Source organism: Narcine bancroftii, chromosome 4 (assembly GCF_036971445.1).
Source record: "Narcine bancroftii isolate sNarBan1 chromosome 4, sNarBan1.hap1, whole genome shotgun sequence".
Taxonomy (NCBI): domain Eukaryota; kingdom Metazoa; phylum Chordata; class Chondrichthyes; order Torpediniformes; family Narcinidae; genus Narcine; species Narcine bancroftii.
Window position 1 is genome coordinate 76107542 of NC_091472.1, and position 21160 is coordinate 76128701.

At 49.5% G+C, this 21160-nt stretch overlaps 1 long non-coding RNA gene and 2 other non-coding genes across 3 annotated transcripts; 2 read left to right on the forward strand and 1 right to left on the reverse strand.

Moving 5' to 3' along the window:
• The first annotated feature begins 4440 nt into the window (after window positions 1–4440).
• On the forward strand, window positions 4441–4555 carry LOC138762516 (U5 spliceosomal RNA). Its single transcript, XR_011356924.1, has one exon. It is a non-coding gene; the product is annotated as a U5 spliceosomal RNA (small nuclear RNA).
• An 851-nt stretch (window positions 4556–5406) lies between these two features.
• On the reverse strand, window positions 5407–9969 carry LOC138759875 (uncharacterized). The gene is made up of 2 exons (XR_011355181.1): window positions 9810–9969; window positions 5407–6718 (listed from the first exon to the last, which is right to left on the reverse strand). It is a non-coding gene; the product is annotated as an uncharacterized lncRNA (long non-coding RNA).
• On the forward strand, window positions 8489–8603 carry LOC138762521 (U5 spliceosomal RNA). Its single transcript, XR_011356929.1, has one exon. It is a non-coding gene; the product is annotated as a U5 spliceosomal RNA (small nuclear RNA).
• Window positions 9970–21160: the final 11191 nt, after the last annotated feature.

Sequence of the window (21160 nt, forward strand, 5' to 3'; positions counted from 1 at the left end):
ATTGGTATGGGTGTCAATGTGATATACAGTTATCTCATGATGATGGGAAGCATCCACAACAGCTGCCACAACTGTTTGCCCCATACTGGGCGGTCATGTATCAGCCAGTCTTCTTTTGCCAATCAGGCATCCATACCACTAGTCCATTAGCCACAGCCCAGGAATCAGTGAACAAGCGAAGAGGGTGATCATGGGGGTCGAGTGGTAAAGTGACCGCCTTCAACTCAGCATAATGACTGGAGCCACCATCCCCCTCCTCCAATAAGTGAGTTCCTGACCTGGGATGGTAAGCCACTGCCTTCCACTTCTGTTTTCCTTGCATCCACCGGCTGCTACCATCAGTAAACCAGGCATCCTCTTATTCCGCTGGAGTGAGCAAATCATATGGCTTACTCCACTGAACTGGTGAAGGGGGTAGGGGAGGGGGCAAGACGGGTTCAACGTCCTCGTGAATATACCACTTCTATTTAACAACAGAGAACTGCTGAGCCCACCCGATCTTTAGATTAGCGTCATTAGCCAGGACCCAGTTCATTATTGGAAGTGCAGGTCGTAATTGAACATCTGCATCGCCTGTCATTCTTTCAGTCTCCAGCAGGGCCCAGTAACAGGCTAGTAACTGTTGTTCAAAAGCAGAATAACGAGTGGCAGCCTCGGGCATGGTACGTGACCAGAATCCCAGTGGGACTCGGCGGCCCTCTTGTTTCTGCCAGAGGCTCCAGGATGCCTCTTCATCAGTAACGGAGACCTGTAGTTCATAGGGGGTATCTGGGATGCGGGGAGCAAAGGGCAGGGCCTGAAGAATAGCCTGCTTGGCGGACTGGAACACCCTTTCCTGATCGTCACCCCATACAAAGTCTGTTTTCTTTCGGGTTACATTATATAGAGGACGTAAAAGCAATGCCAAGTGTGGAATATGGCGTCACCAGTATCCCAATAACCCCAGGAAATGCTGGGTCTCTTTTTTGTTAGTAGGAGTGGCCAAGACTGCAATCTTATTGCGAACTTTATCAGGAACCACCTGTTATCCAGCATGCCACTGAATTCCAAGGAAGATAACTGTCTGGGACGGGCCCTGTACCTTGGCAGGGTTAATGGCCCACCCTCTTTGCATCAGGGTATCTTGGACACTCTCCATACCTTCCTGTACCATCTCTTCCGTGGCCCCTTGGATCATCACATCATCAATAAAATGGTGAATTGAGAGGGAAGGCGATACTGTCACCGTCTCCAAATCACGAGCAATTAGGCTGTGGCAAATAGTGGGAGAGTGTACATAGCCCTGAGGGAGGCGGGTGAAGGTATACTGGCGCCCCTTCCAGGTAAAGGCGAACTGATCCTGTGAGACCTCGTCTATAAGAATACTGAAGAAGGCATTAGCGAGATCAATGACAGCATACCGTGTTCCTGAGTTCCCAGTAGCAATGTTTTCAATAAGGGTAACAATGTCCGGAACTGCCGAAGCCAGTGGTGGGGCACGTTTGTTCAAAAAACGATAGTCAACTGTCATTCTCCAGGAGCCATACGGCTTCTGGACCGGCCAAACAGGGCTATTAAAGGGCGACATTGTGGGCCTCACTACCCCTTCTTCTTACAGTAATCTCTTCCTGCCCCCCAGGGAAGCGATATTGTGGAATGCATACTGGTTTTGGGTGGGGGGGGGAGGCACCATCACAGGATCCCACTTAGCCTGACCCACCACTAATCTTTTAGTAATAGTCTGAATTCCAAATGCAAATCCCCCTTGGCTAGTATTAAGGGTCGTACCGGCCAACATATTGTGAGAGATGGGAAAATTTACCTAAAATTATGAACATGGAAGAAACTAAAGTTCATCAGTAAAATGGCTGTAACCAGTTCAAACAGGATAAGCTTGGGGCTTAGGATGCAGGAAAGCAGAGTCAGCACGATTAACATAAGAATCTTCTAGCCTTTGTGACAAGACCATAGGACTAAGATAAGGAATGGTAAGGTACAATAGAATGTAGGAAGTTGAGGTAGTCTGGATCAGATAAGGGTCTCCTAGCCCTGGACAGAAGTACCAAGTCATACATTTCTAATTAGCCAACCCTAGATAGAATGAGTCAACTCTGCATATTAAGAGACTGTAGCCCAGAGAATCAGGAAGGTGTGAATAAGGACAATGACATGATGGGGCACCCACAGGATACCCCCTGGTCCTTCAAGTGTACTGAAACTGCACGTAGGCAGGAAGAATTACCTATGCCAAACCCATCCAGGGGGCAGAAGAATGTAAGGGGGAGGGCATTCTGATACTGAAATTGACTGTATAAAAGTTGGGTGAGCCCCAGTATGTGTGTGTATTCCCAGGGTAAGGGGAAGCACCCAACTTTGCATTGTTGTAGTAATAAATGTTCTTTGTTCTCAATTTTTGTCTCGAGCAATTTCTTTAAAGGTACTTTAATTTCTAACAAATGGGGGCTCGTCCGGGATCACACTCCCTCCACTGACAGAGTACCCCGACGACGAGAGTAGGTGCACCCCGGCTGATTCAGCTGGACTCACGGGCGACGGGTGGCTGGTCAGTGGAAGAAGCGAGTGATATCCGAGAAGAGGCATTGAGAACAAACGGCGGAAGGACGCGCGCTAGAGCAGTACTGCCAGAACTCGGTAAGAGTATTTTACTTGTTCCTAAGCATGGGAATAGCGGGCAGTAGAGATGAGAGTCCTGACACAGGACGTGACCACCAGATAGCTACGTACAGCCCGCTTGGGTTGATGTTATCTGAGTGGGGCACAGGAAAGACCCGCGGTAAAGACAAACTGACGATGGTCAGGTATTGTTGTAATGAATGGGTTAAATACCCGGTTAAAGGGAGCTCCGTGTACTGGCCAAAATTCGGATCCGAGGATGAATGGATGTGTGAAGCTTTGAACCTATGGCTCTATCAAAACCAGAAAGACAATGTTGAGAGCAGGGAATATGCAGCCTGCTGGCTCAAGGGATCCATTGAACAGCTGGTTTTGAATGAGAAAGAATTCAGGGATAAGAGAGAGGAGGAACCTTTTGTCCCTGAATCACAGGGTTGGGATGTGTTACATTCCCTCCCTCCACCTTATGTTCCTCCTATGCCGGCTCCTATCTTTCCTTCCCCTCCTATGACCTACCCTTCTGCACCTTCCCCACCTCCCCCACCACTAGAGAAGAGAGAAGAGAGCAGGAGTGGTATGATAACTTGCTCACAAAGCACTCGATTACCACCTCTGTTGGCAGGAGAGAGAGGTAACTTTAATTCAGAACAGCGTGAAACTCTTCAGGAAGGAAGGGCAGAACCCTTTGATTCATTTCCCAGGGAGCAGGAACCCAGACCTAATAAGCTAGAAACCAATTGGATGAGACCACTGCGGGAAGTTCCCATGGGAGAGGAACATTAAGTGCCATTTATGCTGCTTACTTTGTCTTCCATTCGGGAGTGTAGGGCTACACCCCAAATGGAGGACAAAGCAATGCCCAGCTTGAGGTGGTGCTGGACAGAGGGCTCAAAAGCCAGACTGTCCGGCCTAAAACCAGACATCTGGCCACCCTACCCAGCACCCCCCCCACCCCACCCCCATCACTGTCCAGTGCCAGGATCCATGCCTGGGGATCAATGAGGAATCACATAGTCCCTGAAGGGGTTAGCCATCTAAAAAGTTTGGGGACACCTGGTCCAGAGGGACAGGCTGGGATGTTGCCAGCAGAGGTCGGAGCTACTAGAGGATATTCTGCGGGGATGGGGTGAACAGAGGGGAGTGATTCTGCATACTTCATCCGACATGCCCACCTTGATTTCAGTGATATCGAAGTTGTCTCCCCGCAGCAAAAACACCAAGGTGCGCAATGTCTTCAGCAGATACCCAGGCTGCAAAGTGACACTCACTGCCCGCAGACCACACTGCCAGCCAGTGAGACCATAATGGCAAACCTCTGCAGGTGCAACTCTGGACTTTTATCACAGCCTGTTCGGCAATTCAAGTGCACAGTAGATAGATATCAGAATTGATTTTTACACAACTCAGAAAATCTGTTGATGTCGAAAATCTTTGCACGTTTTAAAAAAGATGATTGTTATCTGTTAACAAAGTTAGTCTCTCCCACCCCTTTCTGAAATCTCCCCTGTGGTTGCTCGGAATAAAGCACCAAAACTTTTCAGATTCAAAAACTGAACCAGCAAATTTGCACGTTCAGCCGCCCTCCCCAATGCCGCAAACTATTGGTCTATCAGACAAAGTCCCGCCTACTAATATACATACCCAAAATGTTTTGTATTGGAAGAGAATAAAGCAAGGCTTTCTGCCGTCGTTGGATTATAATATGTAAAGATACGTTCATATTAAAAGTGTTTCGACCAGGTTCGTGTTGTTGTTGTGGGTTCCCACTTTGATGTTAAAGAGGTAGGTCAGAGATGGCCTGAGACTTGCCGGTATAGTTTAGTTAGTATACTCTGGTTTTTCTTCAGATCGTATAAATCTTTCGCCTTTTACTAAAGATTTCCGTGGAGAGGAACACTCAGAGTTTTAACTAATTTTTTGATGCCCTACTTCGTGTGGGGCTTGTTTACGTGCAAAAAATAGATCAAACATGAAAATGGCTAATGTGTTGAAGTTATTTGGTGGTTATTTCTTTTTAACTCTTTATGGGTTATTTTACTTGTTGCAATTTTTCCTATACTTTGTATCCTATCTTTATATCATCCTTCATTTTTTTCCCCTCTTTGTCATATCACCTCTTTAAAAATCTTTGACTAGATAAGCAGTTGGAACTCAAAATGCTGACTGACCATTTCGAACCATAGTTGTCAAGGAGGGCATGGAGAGGGATGCGGAGAATCTGTCACGGTTCATCCCGGGACCCACTCAGAGTCCGACATCCTGAGCTGCTGGAGGACCATCAACTCAGTAAAGGATGCCCTTTGGTCTGCCTGAAACCTGGTGGACTTTCAGCCCAGAGATGTCAGTCCATGAATGCTGCCAACTGGCACATTCCAGGCTGTAGGAGTACCTGCTGAGGGATGCACTAAGACTTAGTACAGCCAACGCGAGGGCCCTGTGGGGAAGAACCATAGTCTAGAGTCCTCCATCCTCTTTCTCTAAGAGGGTGAAGAAATGACAAGGGGCCACAGTGGCGGTAACGGGATGTTATTGAGAGAACAAATGTAACTATGTACATTCATGAGAATGAATAGATACAACTAACATTATGAGTGTAAAAAGGCGACCTCTTTTCTTATTTGTAAATTTTTTTCTAGATAAGGAACGCCTAATGACAATGTGTAGACATGACAAGATGCCACAGTAGTGGTAACGGTGTATTGAGAAAACAATGTAAAATGTACATTGTTGAGAAGGTATGGTTATGACTGACACTGTAGCGATGCTAGACAAACAGACGCGCTCAGTCGGAGCTGTAGTTCAAACAGATTTAATCAGCACTCACTCGACCAGCTTTTTCTTACTTCCAGTTCCCTGCGCTCTCACCGGAAGTGACATCACTCACTAATACAAAAGATTCTTCGTGCACGCAGGTTTTGCTCTGTGATGAAGAGGAGGGGTAAAGCCCAGCACCACGTGTGGCCACCATTCGACCACGTACTTAATGGGCCACCACATGACCCCCCCCCTCCCCCAGAATCGGTGCTACAGTCCCCAGAGGCCAAAGTCTGAATAAGTCTCTGTTTGGGCTGTCTGCCCTTGCACAGAGGTGACTGGACAGCCACCAGTTGAGTCAAGAGGAAACCTCTTTCCCCAAAATGCCCAGGATGTACACGGACACATTATTCTTGGTCACCTCAAACGGCCCTTCATACAGCTGTTGCAATGGTGCTCGATGTGCACCCTGCGCCCTCCTCCCTTCTGACAAACACGAACTCACAGTACTGTAGATCCTTGGGTATGCAAGTCTGGGTGTGTCTGTACTGTGAAGTTGGTATGGGGGCCAAATTGCCAAGCCACTCGTGTAACCTGTCCAGGACTGCTGCAGGTTCTTCTTCCTGCCCCCGCAGGGCTGATATGAACTCATCGTGGATGATCAGGGGTGCTCTGTAGACCAGCTTGGCTGACGAGGCATTCAGGTCTTCCTTGGGGGGCCATGCGGATTCCCAGAAAGACCCAGGGGAGTTCGTCTATCCACTTGGGCCCCTTCAGGTAGGCTATAAGTGCCAACTTCACTTGTCTGTGGGAACCCTCTATTAGCCTGTTTACTGAGGGTGATATGCAGTCATGTGGTGTATCTGCATTCCCCACAGGCTGGCTACAGCCGACCACAGGCTGGAGGTGAATTGTAGGCCTCTATCAGACATTAAGTGGGCCAGTAGTCTGAAACATGCCACCCAGGTCATGATCAATGCTCGGACACAGGACATGACGGTCATGTCTGTGAGTGGGGTTCCTTCCGGCCATCTGTTGAAGCGATCCACCATGGTAAGGAGTTACCAAGCTCCCCTTGACACTGGGAGGGGTCCTATGATATTCACGTGAATATGGTCTAACCTTCTGCGGGTGGGTTTGAACTGCTGTGGCGGGGCTTTGATGCGCGGCTGTATCTTGACCATCTGGCACTACATTTTCGCCCAGTCGCACATGGGTTTTGCTTTGCAATGAAGAGGAGTGGGGGAAAGCCTGGCACCATTTTGAGAGCAGATCTCCTTAGCTGCGTGTGGCCGCCATTTTCATCGGTTTGACCGTGTATTGTAAGAAGTCTTGAACGGTTTTTCTTGTTCTGTAAATAATATTGTGAATAAAGTGTGCTTTTGGAAAAAATAGATAAAGAATCAAAACTTTTCAAATGCAGAAATTGAACCCGTGTAACCGCCAGAATTGTAGTGGCGGCTACACTTGCTCCTGCAATAACACACACAACCAGACGGGTTGAGTTCAGTGAGCAGACTAGTTTATTGCAGGCTGCTGGGCTGCACTTACACTCCTAGCCTGGACCTGGCTGAGAACTGCATTGGAGGGCGCTGACATCATCCGGGTGTCATGTGGTCCCCAAGCGCGGGTTTCAGAGCCCTGAGCTGGAAGGAAGGGAAACCCCCCAATGGCGCCATTTTGGCCAGCTGCCCTGCCATGTGGCTTAAAAGCGGGGCCGGTTCGCCTGCATTGTGATGAGCCACCACACAGTCACCCCCAGAACCGGCGCCAATGTCCTGTTTTGATGGGCGGCCTCGTTTCTTGGGCTGTGCAACGACCACGAGCTCAGTGGGATTGAGGTGCGCTGGCTTCAGCCTGTCCATGGTGAACAGCTCATGCTTGTCACCCAATCCAGCGTGAATGTCGAGCTGGAACGCTATATAAACCTGTACGGCTCCTCGTACGGTCGCTGCAGAGGTGCCACGGTCGCTGCAGAGGTGCCACGGTCGCTGCAGAGGTGCCACGGTCGCTGCAGAGGTGCCACGGTCGCTGCAGAGGTGCCACGGTCGCTGCAGAGGTGCCACGGTCGCTGCAGAGGTGCCACGGTCGCTGCAGAGGTGCCACGGTCGCTGCAGAGGTGCCACGGTCGCTGCAGAGGTGCCACGGTCGCTGCAGAGGTGCCACGGTCGCTGCAGAGGTGCCACGGTCGGGCCCCGCCGAACGAAAACAAACTCCGCAGAAAGAAGCTCACCAGGAATGCGAGTCGGGCGGGTGCCATGCCTGGGTGGTGGTGGGGGTTCGAAGGAGTCCAAGTGTGCCCTGAGGTGAGGAAGTAGTTCATCCGGCGACCGCGTTGACAAACTCACCAGGTAGTGCCAGCGACGCTGGTCTACGGTGCGCTGCTGGCACTTCCTGGTGAGTTCGTCAATGCACCTCACAATCCTCAGCGGTCGCCGGATGAACTACTTCCTCACCTCAGGAGACGCTTGGACTCCTTCAAATCCCCACCCCCACCCAGACATGGCACCCGCCTGACTCACGTTCCTGGCGGGCTGCTTTCCGCGGAGTTCATTTTCGTTTGGCACCTCTGCAGCGACCGTACGGGGGGGGGGGGGGGGGGGGGTCTTACAGGACATGCTGAAGCCAGCGCACCTCGATCCCACCGAGCCCGTGGTCGTTGCCCAGCCCAAGAAGCGAGGCCACCCAGCGAAAAAGGGGCTGTGTAGCAGCTCACCACAAGGCAGGCGAACCAGCCCCGCTTGTAAGCCACGCGAGTGCAGCCCAGCAGCCTGCAATAATCTGCTCACTGAGCTCAACCCGTCTGGTTGCGTGTGTTATTGCAGGAGCAGTGTAGCCGCCGCTGCACCTGCAAATTTGTGCCTTCAGCTCCCGCTCCAGGAATTCTGCAAGCCACTGGTCTGTCAGACAAAGTCACGCCTACTTATTTACATACCTAGAAAAGTTTTGTATTAAACGAGGAAAAAGCTAGATTCTTTACTCGTATTTATTTATAAAAGTAAAAAATATATTCATATTAAAATCATTCGACTACGTTCCTTTTATTATTATACGTTTACTCTTTGATGTTAAAGAGGTAGGTCAGAGATGGCCTGAGACTTGGCGGCACAGTTTAGTTAGTATACTCTGGTTTTTCTTCAGATCGTATAAATCTTTCGCCTTTTACTAAAGATTTCCGTGGAGAGGAACACTCAGAGTTTTAACTAATTTTTTGTTGCCCTGCTCTATGTGGGGCTTGTTTCTGTATTAAAAACAGATTAAATTCAAGGGCTTTTGTCCTGACCTGTGTGCATTTCCAATGGGTTCCACTTTCCTCTCACCGTTGGAAACATTCTGCAAATGGAAGTTCATTCTGTTCAAATTGTGCGGCATAAACTCGTGAGTGGAATGACACGTTACCCTAAATGTAATTTTAAATAATCTTTGTTTATTTTTTTTCTTATAATTGTTGCACTTTCACACTACCTGTCCCTCTATCCTCTCCCCCAGCTTCTTTTCCCCTTTAAGTATGTAATTTCACCTTTCTCTTGATAAACTGTTGCAACTCAGAATGTTACTCGCATGGAAGACTTTGTCCTGGAGCACATGCGACGGAGAACTACCTTAACGTTAAATTAATGCTTCCCAACAACAGTACTTTTTGTTAGATCAAACACATAAAATGGAGTAGTTCCAGGAATAGGATGCATAAATATGTAGGGCGTGGATTGGAGGAACAACACTTTATATTCCAATATTTCCAGTGCCAGATTAAGGTACTGCGGGGCCTTTCACAATATTTTAAAGGGGCCCTAAATTGTGCTGTCCAGCGCGTGCGCGGTCCTAAATAGTGCCGGCTGCATACGCAGTGAGGGAGGGGAGAAATGCCGGCAGCGCAAAGAGGAAGTCGGAGGAACTGATTTTGGGCCATTACTACTATTTCGTACTGCAAAAGGAAGTTGGAGATTAGAATATTTTAAAGCCACATCATTTCTGACATTCAGCAAGTTTGGATATTCATTTATTTATCGATTATCCTTACATGGAATATTTTTATTTTAAAAGTAGATATTGTCATAACTTGTGGCAACTCTTGATGTTGTGCTTCGACTTTGTAAAAAAAAAATAGCAAATGCAATTCTGTGGACGCGCCGTTAAAAGTCAGGAAGAGATGGGAAGATTTCTTAAGATTAACTAAAGACTATATCGCATTTTCAAACCGGCAAACTCTCTGCCTGACTTGCAGCACCGGAGTTGCTCCATTTCGTTGCTACTGATTCTCCTAGCATTTTTATGGCGCCCCATCGATTAAGTGATCTGGATTCTAGATTAGCTCCCTGGTCACAGTCGCAATGGTCTTGTCGGACCGATCTGATCTTATCGACTCCGATAGGAAAAAAATAAAGGCTATTCACATTTCCAAGCAGATTATTGCGGCTAATAATTAAATAATCATAACGTACCTCCTGGAATAACTGATCTGCAAACTTGCCTCCGACTGTAATGAGCCGGCGTCTCTTTTTGCCAAGTATTGGGAGGTATAGTATTATTGGTTTTCTGTCTTGTAATGCTCCACGTTATCCTGTTTGGTGCAAACAACTTTTCACCAGTCTTCAGGCAACCAGAAACCTGCGAGACAGTACTGCAATGAGGCAAAACTTGAACATACATCGCAATAAAGAATCTCCCACATTAAAACAAAACTTACTTACGGCGGCTGACTCAATGCGGGAGCAATGGCCGTCTTTGTTACCCATAATCCGTCACCCAGCTGGAACCGCTCTGCCAGTGTCAACGACAGAGAAATGCAAAGCGGTTCCAGCTGCGTCGGGCATTATGGGTATCGAAGACAGCCATTGCTCCCGTATTGAGCCGCCTCCGCGAGCTGCAGGGGCGGCGCTTCGGTGAACTCCGGCAGCACTACATTCCTGCTGTCAAGTCGGGAGTTAGATGGGGGCCGATGAACGCCTATTAAATACAACACATCCGTAATCTGGTTAATAAAGGTGATAATTGGCTAAGATTAGCAATTTTTATCAGGGTTATTAAAACAGACTCAGTGGTAACTGATAACGCTGTGCAAATATGAAAAAAATGTTTAATAATTCATCGTACTGTAACGGCGGGGTCCATTTAAAGTGGGGATCCCTTAGCATATGCTACTTTCTTAATCAGGCCCTCCTAACCCCTATCCTAATTCTCCTTTTCTGGGTCTCTCTCTCTCTAGCCCCTTTCATCCGAGTAAATTGTTCAGTGTCCTGGGGTGGGGGGGGGGGTTTGGCTTTTCACACGTGACCACTTCTGACTGGGACACTGAAGCTTTCACACTTGCAAGGAGCCATCCCCGGCGTTAAGACTGTTCTACCTCCTACCGGTAACGTCATGATGCATCGAGCCCTAAATCCTGATCAATGTATTATGATCATATATTCGAACAAAATTAATCATACAGAATTGTAAATAGAATAATACCTAGTGTCGCCGAGAATATTCTCCCAGAATCACAGTGCGGCTTTCGCGCAAACAGAGGAACTACTGACATGGTCTTTGCCCTCAGACAGCTCCAAGAAAAGTGCAGAGAACAAAACAAAGGACTCTACATCACCTTTGTTGACCTCACCAAAGCCTTCGACACTGTGAGCAGGAAAGGGCTTTGGCAAATACTAGAGCGCATCGGATGTCCCCCAAAGTTCCTCAACATGATTATCCAACTGCACGAAAACCAACAAGGTTGGGTCAGATACAGCAATGAGCTCTCTGAACCCTTCTCCATTAACAATGGCGTGAAGCAAGGCTGTGTTCTCGCACCAACCCTTTTTTCAATCTTCTTCAGCATGATGCTGAACCAAGCCATGAAAGACCCCAACAATGAAGACGCTGTTTACATCCGGTACCGCACGGATGGCAGTCTCTTCAATCTGAGGCGCCTGCAAGCTCACACCAAGACACAAGAGAAACTTGTCCGTGAACTACTCTTTGCAGACGATGCCGCTTTAGTTGCCCATTCAGAGCCAGCTCTTCAGCGCTTGACGTCCTGCTTTGCGGAAACTGCCAAAATGTTTGGCCTGGAAGTCAGCCTGAAGAAAATTGAGGTCCTCCATCAGCCAGCTCCCCACCATGACTACCAGCCCCCCCACATCTCCATCGGGCACACAAAACTCAAAACGGTCAACCAGTTTACCTATCTCGGCTGCACCATTTCATTAGATGCAAGGATCGACAATGAGATAGACAACAGACTCGCCAAGGCAAATAGCGCCTTTGGAAGACTACACAAAAGAGTCTGGAAAAACAACCAACTGAAAAACCTCACAAAGATAAGCGTATACAGAGCCGTTGTCATACCCACACTCCTGTTTGGCTCCGAATCATGGGTCCTCTACCGGCACCACCTACGGCTCCTAGAACGCTTCCACCAGCGTTGTCTCCGCTCCATCCTCAACATCCATTGGAGCGCTTTCATCCCTAACGTCGAAGTACTCGAGATGGCAGAGGTCGACAGCATCGAGTCCACGCTGCTGAAGATCCAGCTGCGCTGGATGGGTCACGTCTCCAGAATGGAGGACCATCGCCTTCCCAAGATCGTGTTATATGGCGAGCTCTCCACTGGCCACCGTGACAGAGGTGCACCAAAGAAAAGGTACAAGGACTGCCTAAAGAAATCTCTTGGTACCTGCCACATTGACCACCGCCAGTGGGCTGATAACGCCTCAAACCGTGCATCTTGGCGCCTCACAGTTTGGCGGGCAGCAACCTCCTTTGAAGAAGACCGCAGAGCCCACCTCACTGACAAAAGGCAAAGGAGGAAAAACCCAACACCCAACCCCAACCAACCAATTTTCCCCTGCAACCACTGCAACCGTGTCTGCCTGTCCCGCATCGGACTTGTCAGCCACAAACGAGCCTGCAGCTGACGTGGACTTTTTACCCCCTCCATAAATCTTCGTCCGCGAAGCCAAGCCAAAGACAGCTCCCGTTCTGCTGACCTATATAAACCTTTATAATGGACCATGGGAAAGTGCAATCAATAAATAGCAATAGCGGACAATATTTAAACAGTGTGGGGAAGTTGGTAGCACTATCGTGTACAATTTATACTGTGGGGAAAAACAATGGCAGACCTGCCCTTCCAGAATTCCATGCGGCATAGAAAGGGCTGTATTTCCGGCTGCATGCATGGAACATTCGTAGAGGAGTTTCCCTGCCATGCCTATGCTGGGAAGTCAGGTCCGCCATTGCTTTTTTCCGCATGGTCTTCATAAATTGTGCGGTCTAGCGCTACCAATTTCCCCACTCTGTTTAAAAATTGTCCTTTCCTGCACTCACGCGAAAACTTGAATCATTTCCCACAATGCAATTACCCATTTCACACTTCAGACACCAGCGGTTTGTATTAGGGTCCAGACCATCAATGTGTGAGATGACGTCATCTGATACGCGCTGAGTTGATTTTGCTTTCACGCTAAGCACTTTAAAGGCTGTCTATTGGACAGACAGTGTCCACCACCTGGTGGCGCTGCTGCGCTCCAGTTCGGAGGACATACTACCTGCCAATCAAGCTCAAAGACTTACTCCAAGCTATCAAGGTGTCCCTTGTAATTGGTCCACCTAAATCACCAGGTGCTGCCATCCAGACAGCCGGCCCAGACTTTGCCTTGACCTTCACCCAATTGGCCCAGGTGAATCACCTCTCCTGACCCCTGTTGAGCCCCTGCACTTGGCTTTGAGCCATTGGACACAGCAGCTAACAGGGCCCAGCCTGCCCCGAGAGATTGGCCCCCCAGTACTGCCTGCAGAACTATAAAGGATCATGTGCCCCTTTCTTCTGCCTCTTTGGACTCCTCGTGGCACGTAAGTAGCACTTTTCACTCTGGGTTGGGGTGAGTCCCGAGGTCGAGTAGCAAGAGCCTTGTCTATACCGGTCAAGGGGTTGGGGCATGTAGTATCACCTTGATCCTGACTGTTGAATGTGTATGTTCATGTCATTTCCCCAGTCTTGTCAGTTCCTTATTATCCAAAGTGTATATTTACCCCTTGTATGTGTATGTGTGCATAGGTTCGCCGAGCATATTGACCCTGTTGACCCATTTACATCCCCAAAATAAATGTGTGCTTTGTTCCTCAACTTTGGTCTGGTTCTTAACCTGTGGGACCCACACCTACCTGAATAACATTTGGCGCTGCGAGCAGGATCCCAAGGGTTTTGGCCAAGGATGTTTTGAAACAGGGGAAGGAAAGCCAGTACTGGCTCCAAAGACAGAATTCTCAGGTGGCCTGACGAAAGTGAGGGATTTGAAAGCCCATAGATTGGTCCGAGCAGCTGGACCCTTGTGGCAAGTGAACGGGCACCACGTGGTAGCCCTCCCAAGGCAAGGGCAGTCAGAGGGGTGCCTATTAGCTGCTGGCGTCACTGCTGAGACGCCAGATAGGGCCACCAATCTGCTGGTGGAAAAGCTGCAGACCATCTCTGACCAAAAGGATAGGGAAACAGAAGCCCTGGGTCAGACCTGCAGCAGACTGCAGGAAGCACTTCTTGCTGCCCAAGGCAGAGCGAACGACCTGGAGACCAGAGGCACCAAGGTTGCGTGACAACTGGTGCAGCTCCAGCAGGTTCAGATAGCCCGTTGGTTGGGGTGGCAATCTGACCCAATTAAAATTAGAGCTTTGATCCGGTGGGGTGAGCACCCAGACATTTGGCTGGGAGATGGGGACATCTGGATGGAGAGTGAAGAGGATTGGATGCCCGGGGAGCCAGGGTCCCGTCACAACTATCCCGTTCCAACCACCGCTGAGCCCTCACAAGCCCGACCCGTCACCACGCAGTCCCAGGTCCTCAGCAGATGAGAGGGAGGCGATGAGGAGGGGGTAGCCGGGGCGCATGCCAGGGGACCCTCAATGACCATCAAATCATGGGATTTCTCCCCTAAGGAGCTCACCCAGCTGGCGGACTGACACTGTCAGTGGCCAGGTGAGCACCTCGCTGCTTGGCTCCTCAGACTGTGGGATGAGGGGGGGTTGCTAATATCGCCCTCTCCCATCAGGAGGTCAGTGCCCTGGGGAACATCTCCAAATCTCAGACTGTTAATAATGCCCTGCAAGCACCACAGGAGGGGATCCTCAGTGGGTCATCCCTGTGGGAGTACATGGTCATGGCCATACAGACCTGGTATCCCACCCAACTGGAATGGAACCTCCATGGGAGACGGCACTGGGTCACAGTAGGGGAGGGCACCCGAGTCGTCAGGGAGTGGGCACTGATCAATGGGATCTATGAGGGGGCCATTGACCAAGGTTTCATTGAGAACACGAGGGTGACCAGCGCTCTCGCCAGACACCTCATAACTACTGCAGTCCCTGACCTTAAGTCTATCATTCTGCCGCTCATGGGGCCCACCACAGTTGTCATCACCGTCATGGAAGGACTGGAATATATGCCAGGGGAAGACAGACGGTTGCCCCACCGGCAAACAGGATGCTGGGGGTGCCCTCATCCCTGCACCACTCAACCAACCCCCACCGTTGTTCCCACTGCACCAGCCAACCTCATCTCCCCAGCCCTTAAGGCTGATATCAGGCAGCAGCTGCTGCAAGATATGTCTGAACTCACCCTGCGTGAGCAGCTCGCCAACAGTGCGTAGCAGACCCCCATTCCTCTCTCATAGATGAAGGCCAGGGTCCCCAGCACATGCATTCTGCTGCCCTTTCCCACCCAGGGGACCTGAGGCCACATTGGGAAAGGGCAATGTACAGCGCTGTCTGGCGCTTGTGGACACGAGCACACAGCACACCATTATCCCTGGCAACCCTGTGGGGGGAGGGGGACCCCTATGCAGATGGAGGGGCTGGGAGGCTCCCTCCTGCCTGCAAAGGAGGTCACCATCAGCCTGGCCATGAGGAACTAACCCCCTGGACTCACCGAGGTCTTCATTGTGCCCACCCCTGAATGCATCTTGGGCATTAATTTATTACAGGGACAGTCCCCTCCACCATTTTCTCTGAGGCTCTTCAAATGCTAATGCATTTCCTGAGAGATTGTGGGGAGGGCCATTAATATGCACCAGATTTAGGGGCCCTCATGTGAAGCCCATTTCGTGGGTATTCAATGGCACTCAGGACACAGGCAGATAGCAGAATCAGCCAGAAATAAAAATTTAAACTGCGGTTCACACCAATAAAACTAGTACCCAGAGTTTTGTGGGCCTCTTGGGCTATTGGTGATGACATATACCCCACCTTACGATGACTCTGAGACCACTCTACAGGGTCTCACAAAAGAAAGCCACTTTCCAATGGGGTCCCGAACACCAGGCTGCTTAATGATACAGCGAAGCAAGCTGTGGAACAAGCATTGCCCCTCGCTCCCAGGCAGGTAGGTGTTCCTTTTGAATTACAGGTTTCAGCAAGGGAGACCACTACCAAATGGAGCTTCTGGCAGGAGCTCCAAGGTTGCATTGGGCTTCTGGACAAAGTCCCTGCCTGAAACTGCTGTGTGCTACAGCCACTTCAAGTGCCAGCTACTTGCCTACATCTGGCCCTCCTGGCTACTGAGCATCAAACAGGCACTGACGCCATCATCCTCCGTCCACATCTGCACATAATGCAGTGGGTCAGATCCTCTGATTCCACCCACAGGGAAGGCCAGGTCCAGCAGTCATCCATAGTAAAATGGAAGTGGTACATTGTGGATTGTGTTGAGCCCAGCCCAGAAGGGGTCAACTGTCTCCATGAGCAGGTCATGTCCTTCACGCAAGCCCAGGACCCGGCTCCAGAATTGGCCGAAATTCCACCCTCCCCCGCGCCCTGGGACCATCCCTTTGACTCCCTTGAACCCCAACAAAAGACACATGCCTGGTTCACAGACGGCACCAGCCACTGGAAAGGGGGGGGGGGTGGAAACAATACTGGAAGGCAGTGGCACTCCACCCCGCCATGGGGAAAGTCCTGACCAAAGAAGGAGAGGGTGGTTCCAGACAGCTTGCTGAGCTGGTAGCAGTAGCATTTGCACTACAAGACACCACCGGGCCCGTCCACATCTACACTGATTCATGGGCAGTGGCCAATGGCATGGCAGTGTGGATGGTCTGAAGGCATGAGATGGGATGGGAAATTCACAGACGCCCCCTCTGGGGATAGCATCACTGGAAACTAATCTGAGACCAAGCCACCCATAGGGAGATCACAGTACATCCTGTAGACACACACACCGCAATACCACAAGAGGAGGCAGCACACAACGCTGCCATGGACCAGGCCATCCAAAAATGCACTGCCATCAACTTTCCCACCAGACACAGACAATGGGGCACTGGCCACATGGGCTTACAGCACACGATGACGGGCAGAAAAGTTCAGGGTTGCCCTCATCCTGGATCAGTGCAAAACTGCCCTGTCTATCAATGGGTTAAGCTAAGAGGATGGCCAACAGGGCCACCAGGTCACATTCGCCGTGGTATGGGAGTAAAGTCACGTATGGCAGATTAACTATATTGGTCCACTCCCACGCCAAAATAAAAAGCAGTATATCCTGACAATGGTGGACGGATATTCTTGTGTACTGGTGGCAGTCCTAGTGAGAAAGCCAACCAGAATAACACCATTAAAGGATTGCAGCACCTCTTCTCCATATACGGAGTCCCGTGGGAGGTGCAATCTGATCAGGGCTCACACTTCACAGGGTCTAAAGCCCAAGACTGGGCTACTGAGGTGGGGATCTCATGGCTGCACCACATACCTTACCATCCACAGGCATTGGGGTTAGTTGAAAGAATGAATGGCCTGCTCAAGGAGAGCATCCACACTCTGACACCCTCTCACACACTGAGGGGATGGTTGAACATATTGCAACAGGCTGTGGACCATTTAAAGGCATGCCCCACCGGCCAAGGAGACACCCCCATGTCTCGCCACCTATCACACTCCCCATCCCCTGAACCAGAGCCCACCAAACCCCTCAAGACAGAGGACTTGGTGAGAGTGTGGATACAACAGCCACAAGGTCCCCCCCTAAAAGAGGGAGAATGTCACGTGCGATCCTGGAGACACCTACTGGGTCGCAATCCCAGGCCAGACCAACCTCTTCTGTCTCTACATCCACCATCTCACTCAGAGACAATGAGTTTTCTTCCCCACCCTTCTCCCCCCACCCCTTCTCGTGTTTCTTTCAGCCCACAGGAACATGCAAGTCCTGCATCTACCCCTGCTGCTAGCAAAAACCAGTGGCAATGTCATACTGACGAACACGTTTCTTTGCATTGCCTATGACTTCGCCACCACCACGAACAGATCAGACTGCTGGATCTGTGTCCAAACTCCAGCACACGCTGATCAAGCTTTACCACTTACCCCCATCCCGCTGGATGACTCTCAAATGAACTGCCTACATAGACTCTTTGCTCCAGTGGGTTTTGGGTTAGCTTTATGGGGTGGGTCTAATGGCAGCCCACCACCCCTGACATCCCCACTCAACACGATTCCTTTCACCGACTCCTGATGGGGACTGGTATTTACCTTCCCATAATTTGATCTCCACTCAGGTCCCAACCATCTGCATCATCCCACACCTTCTCCATAAACCAAAGGAGTGTTGGTGCAGACTCCCCAACAGACACACCTCCAACCTCCCAGTCAGTGAGTGACAGCCTGCACAGATGGTACCCGGGCTCCGCACTCACCACCTCTAACTGTGTCGCCAAGCTGGGTGCCCCTGGACCTTGAATGGTACCCACTGGATATGCGGCCACCATGCCTACCCCTGGCTCCCTGCCACCTGGTAAGGCTGCTGTTTCCCAGCATTCATGGTGCCTACATCTACTCTCTCAGTGACCTGGGGGAGCACCCAATGTTTGGTGACCACTGCAACAAGAGGGCCATTACTGCATTGGAAAGATTCTGGATGATCCCTTTCCCCAGGTTTTTACCACTTGGCTCTCCAACAAAGTGACCTAGATTACCGCCCTACTGGAGACATTGGCCAATGAGACAGCAGTGTCCCTGCACCATATACAAGATGTTCTGACCCGGATAGCTGCAGAGCTGACAGCAGTATGTATGGTAGCACTGCAAAATCAAATGGCCCTAGACTACTTGCTGGTGGCGAATGGTGGTACCTGTGCAGTCACTGGCCAGGAGTGCTGGACTTACATACCTGTCAAATCCTCCAACATCATCCACCTGGCTGACCACATTTAGGACTCAGTGGCCAAAATTTAAAAATCCAGGGACCAGTTCCTCCAGCATCCCCACTTCATGGGGACACTGGTGGCCATTTGGCTCCTTTGGGGGCAACTATCATACACTGGGGGACTGTATTTATTCTTATTACTATAGCCATTATTATTCATTGTTGTGCTTGTCAAATTATATGCACCTCGTCATTACCCCGTTAGACATAATTATCACCTGTCATATATTATTGGCATGCAGCGTGTCTTCCGAAGGGGTGGATTGTAATGGACGGGCAGGATCCACCACCTGATGGCGCTGCTGAGCTCCTGTTTGGAGGACACACTACCTGCCAATCAAGGTCAAAGACTCACCCCAAGCAATTGGCCCACCTAAATCACCAGGTGCAGTCCAGGCAGCCTGCTGACTCAGCCCTTTTACCCAATTGGCCCAGGTGAATCACCTCAGCTGACCCCTTGCTGAGCCCCTGCACTTGGCTTTGAGCCATTGGCCATAGTAGCCAACAGGGCCCAGCCTGCCCCGAGTGATTGGCCCCCCACTTCTGCCTGCAGAACTATAAAGGATCATGTGCCCCTTTCTTCTGTCTCTTTGGACTCTTGTGGCACGCAAGTAGCACTTTTCACACTGGGTTTGGGTAAGTCCTGAGATTAGGTAGCAAGAGCCATGTCTGTACCGGTCAAGGGGTGGGGCATGTAATATCACCTTGATCCTGAATGTTGAATGTGTATGTTCATGCAATTTCCCGCAGTCTTCTGTCAGTTCCTCCCTCATTATCCAAAGTGTATATTTACCCCTTGAGTATTATGTAACCCAACACCCAACCCCAACCAACCAATTTTCCCCTGCAACCGCTGCAACCGTGTCTGCCTGTCCCGCATCGGACTTGTCAGCCACAAACGAGCCTGCAGCTGACATGGACATTTACCCCCTCCATAAATCTTCGTCCGCGAAGCCAAGCCAAAGAAAAAAATTATGTGTGTATAGGTTTGCCTAGCATATTGACCCCGTTGTCCCGTTTGCATCCCCAAAATAAACGTGTGGTTTGTACCTCATCTTCAGCCTGGTTCTTAACCTGTAGAACCCACACGAACACAAACAACAGGTCAATTGGCGGTTAATTCCTGGGATCATTTGTAAGTGTGAAAGGGACTTCTGTCTGTCTCTCTGTCCTTCAGCTCTGCATTCACAGTGTCACACCCTCCCCCGATCAGTCCTCACCTTTCCTCTCCTGTTGATGTCCAATTATCATCTATAGGCCTATTCGCCCTGCCCTTTCCACCTTCTCCCGCAGCTTATTCAAGTGCTCAACTGCTTTTGTTAAATCTTTGAAGAAGGGCTCAGACCCTAAATGCCGGCACTGAGCACTTAAGACCTGCTGAGTTCTTCTAGTATTTCAGTGTTTTAACATTATCAAACTCATTCACTTTCTGTGACCTTACTGTGTACAAATTGGCTATGACATTTGCCTATCTCACAAGTTATTTTTTAATGCAAAAACATTTAGTGTGGAACAAAGTACAGTATTTCCAGAGAGGACTGTTCCCTATTTATCCATGTATCTAGGAAGAGGAAAAAGGAGTCCTGGTATATCAGGACTCAAAGACGAACTTGGAATCCAGGATTTCCTGGCCAGCAATGTTCCCTCTAATTATTAGTAGTCAATGTGTGCAAAAATCTTGTGTTGTGCAAATTTTTTTCCTGTGACAAAAGTATGTGTGCCCTGATTGCTTGTGCAAATGTAACCTTGAACAGCCTATCTCTCATGTCTAATAAAACTGTATTGGCATGTTTTAATATAATACAAGTATGATTGGATTCTATGAAGAAATGTATTTAATTAAGATTTTCAATAAATTTAATTATTAATTACTACACTACTTTTAGGTAACTCACCTTTTGAGCGCTGGTTGCAAAACGCGTGTGCGCACGCACAGCTTAGAGCACAGTGCTAGATGGGTGTGACTAGATAGTTTCCTGTAAATGACACAGCCCCAGAATGGGCAGTCAAGCCAAGAGGGTGAAGGAATATTCTCCACATGCCCAACTGCATCCAGTTCTGACAACAGTCAGGATGCCTACTTGACTTGAACCTCCTCCATTTCCCTGAACATTATTTCTTCCACCATTGTAACTGTAGTCCGTGTTATCACAAGATGCACTGCATAAATACACCTTGGTCTCTCTTAGAGCACGGTACAAATTTATAGTCTCCATGCATTACTATCTGGAAGGACAAGGGCAGCAATCCATGGGAAGAATAACATGCCTTAGTTCTACTCCAAATCCTATTTTGACAATGAATAAATTATCATCTTTACTGGATTAGAATCCTCAATGTCCGTGACTAACAATGCAAATGGACGACCTTCCCCACAAAAAGTGCAGCAGTCCAAGAAGGCTGTCACCATGTCCTGACTAAAGATTCAAGATTCAATTTATTGTCAGAGTAATATAACAGTGTCATATTACATGTGTTTTCCTTTTGCCTGCTGCAAGGCAGACAAATTCGCCACTGGCACGAAATGCCAAGAGCCTCTTCCAGTTTGATTTGCAGTCAGAACCTACAGTCAGAGAGAGAAGCAAAAGAGAGCCTCCCCCCCCCCCCCCACCCACCAAGAGTCACCGAGTGTCT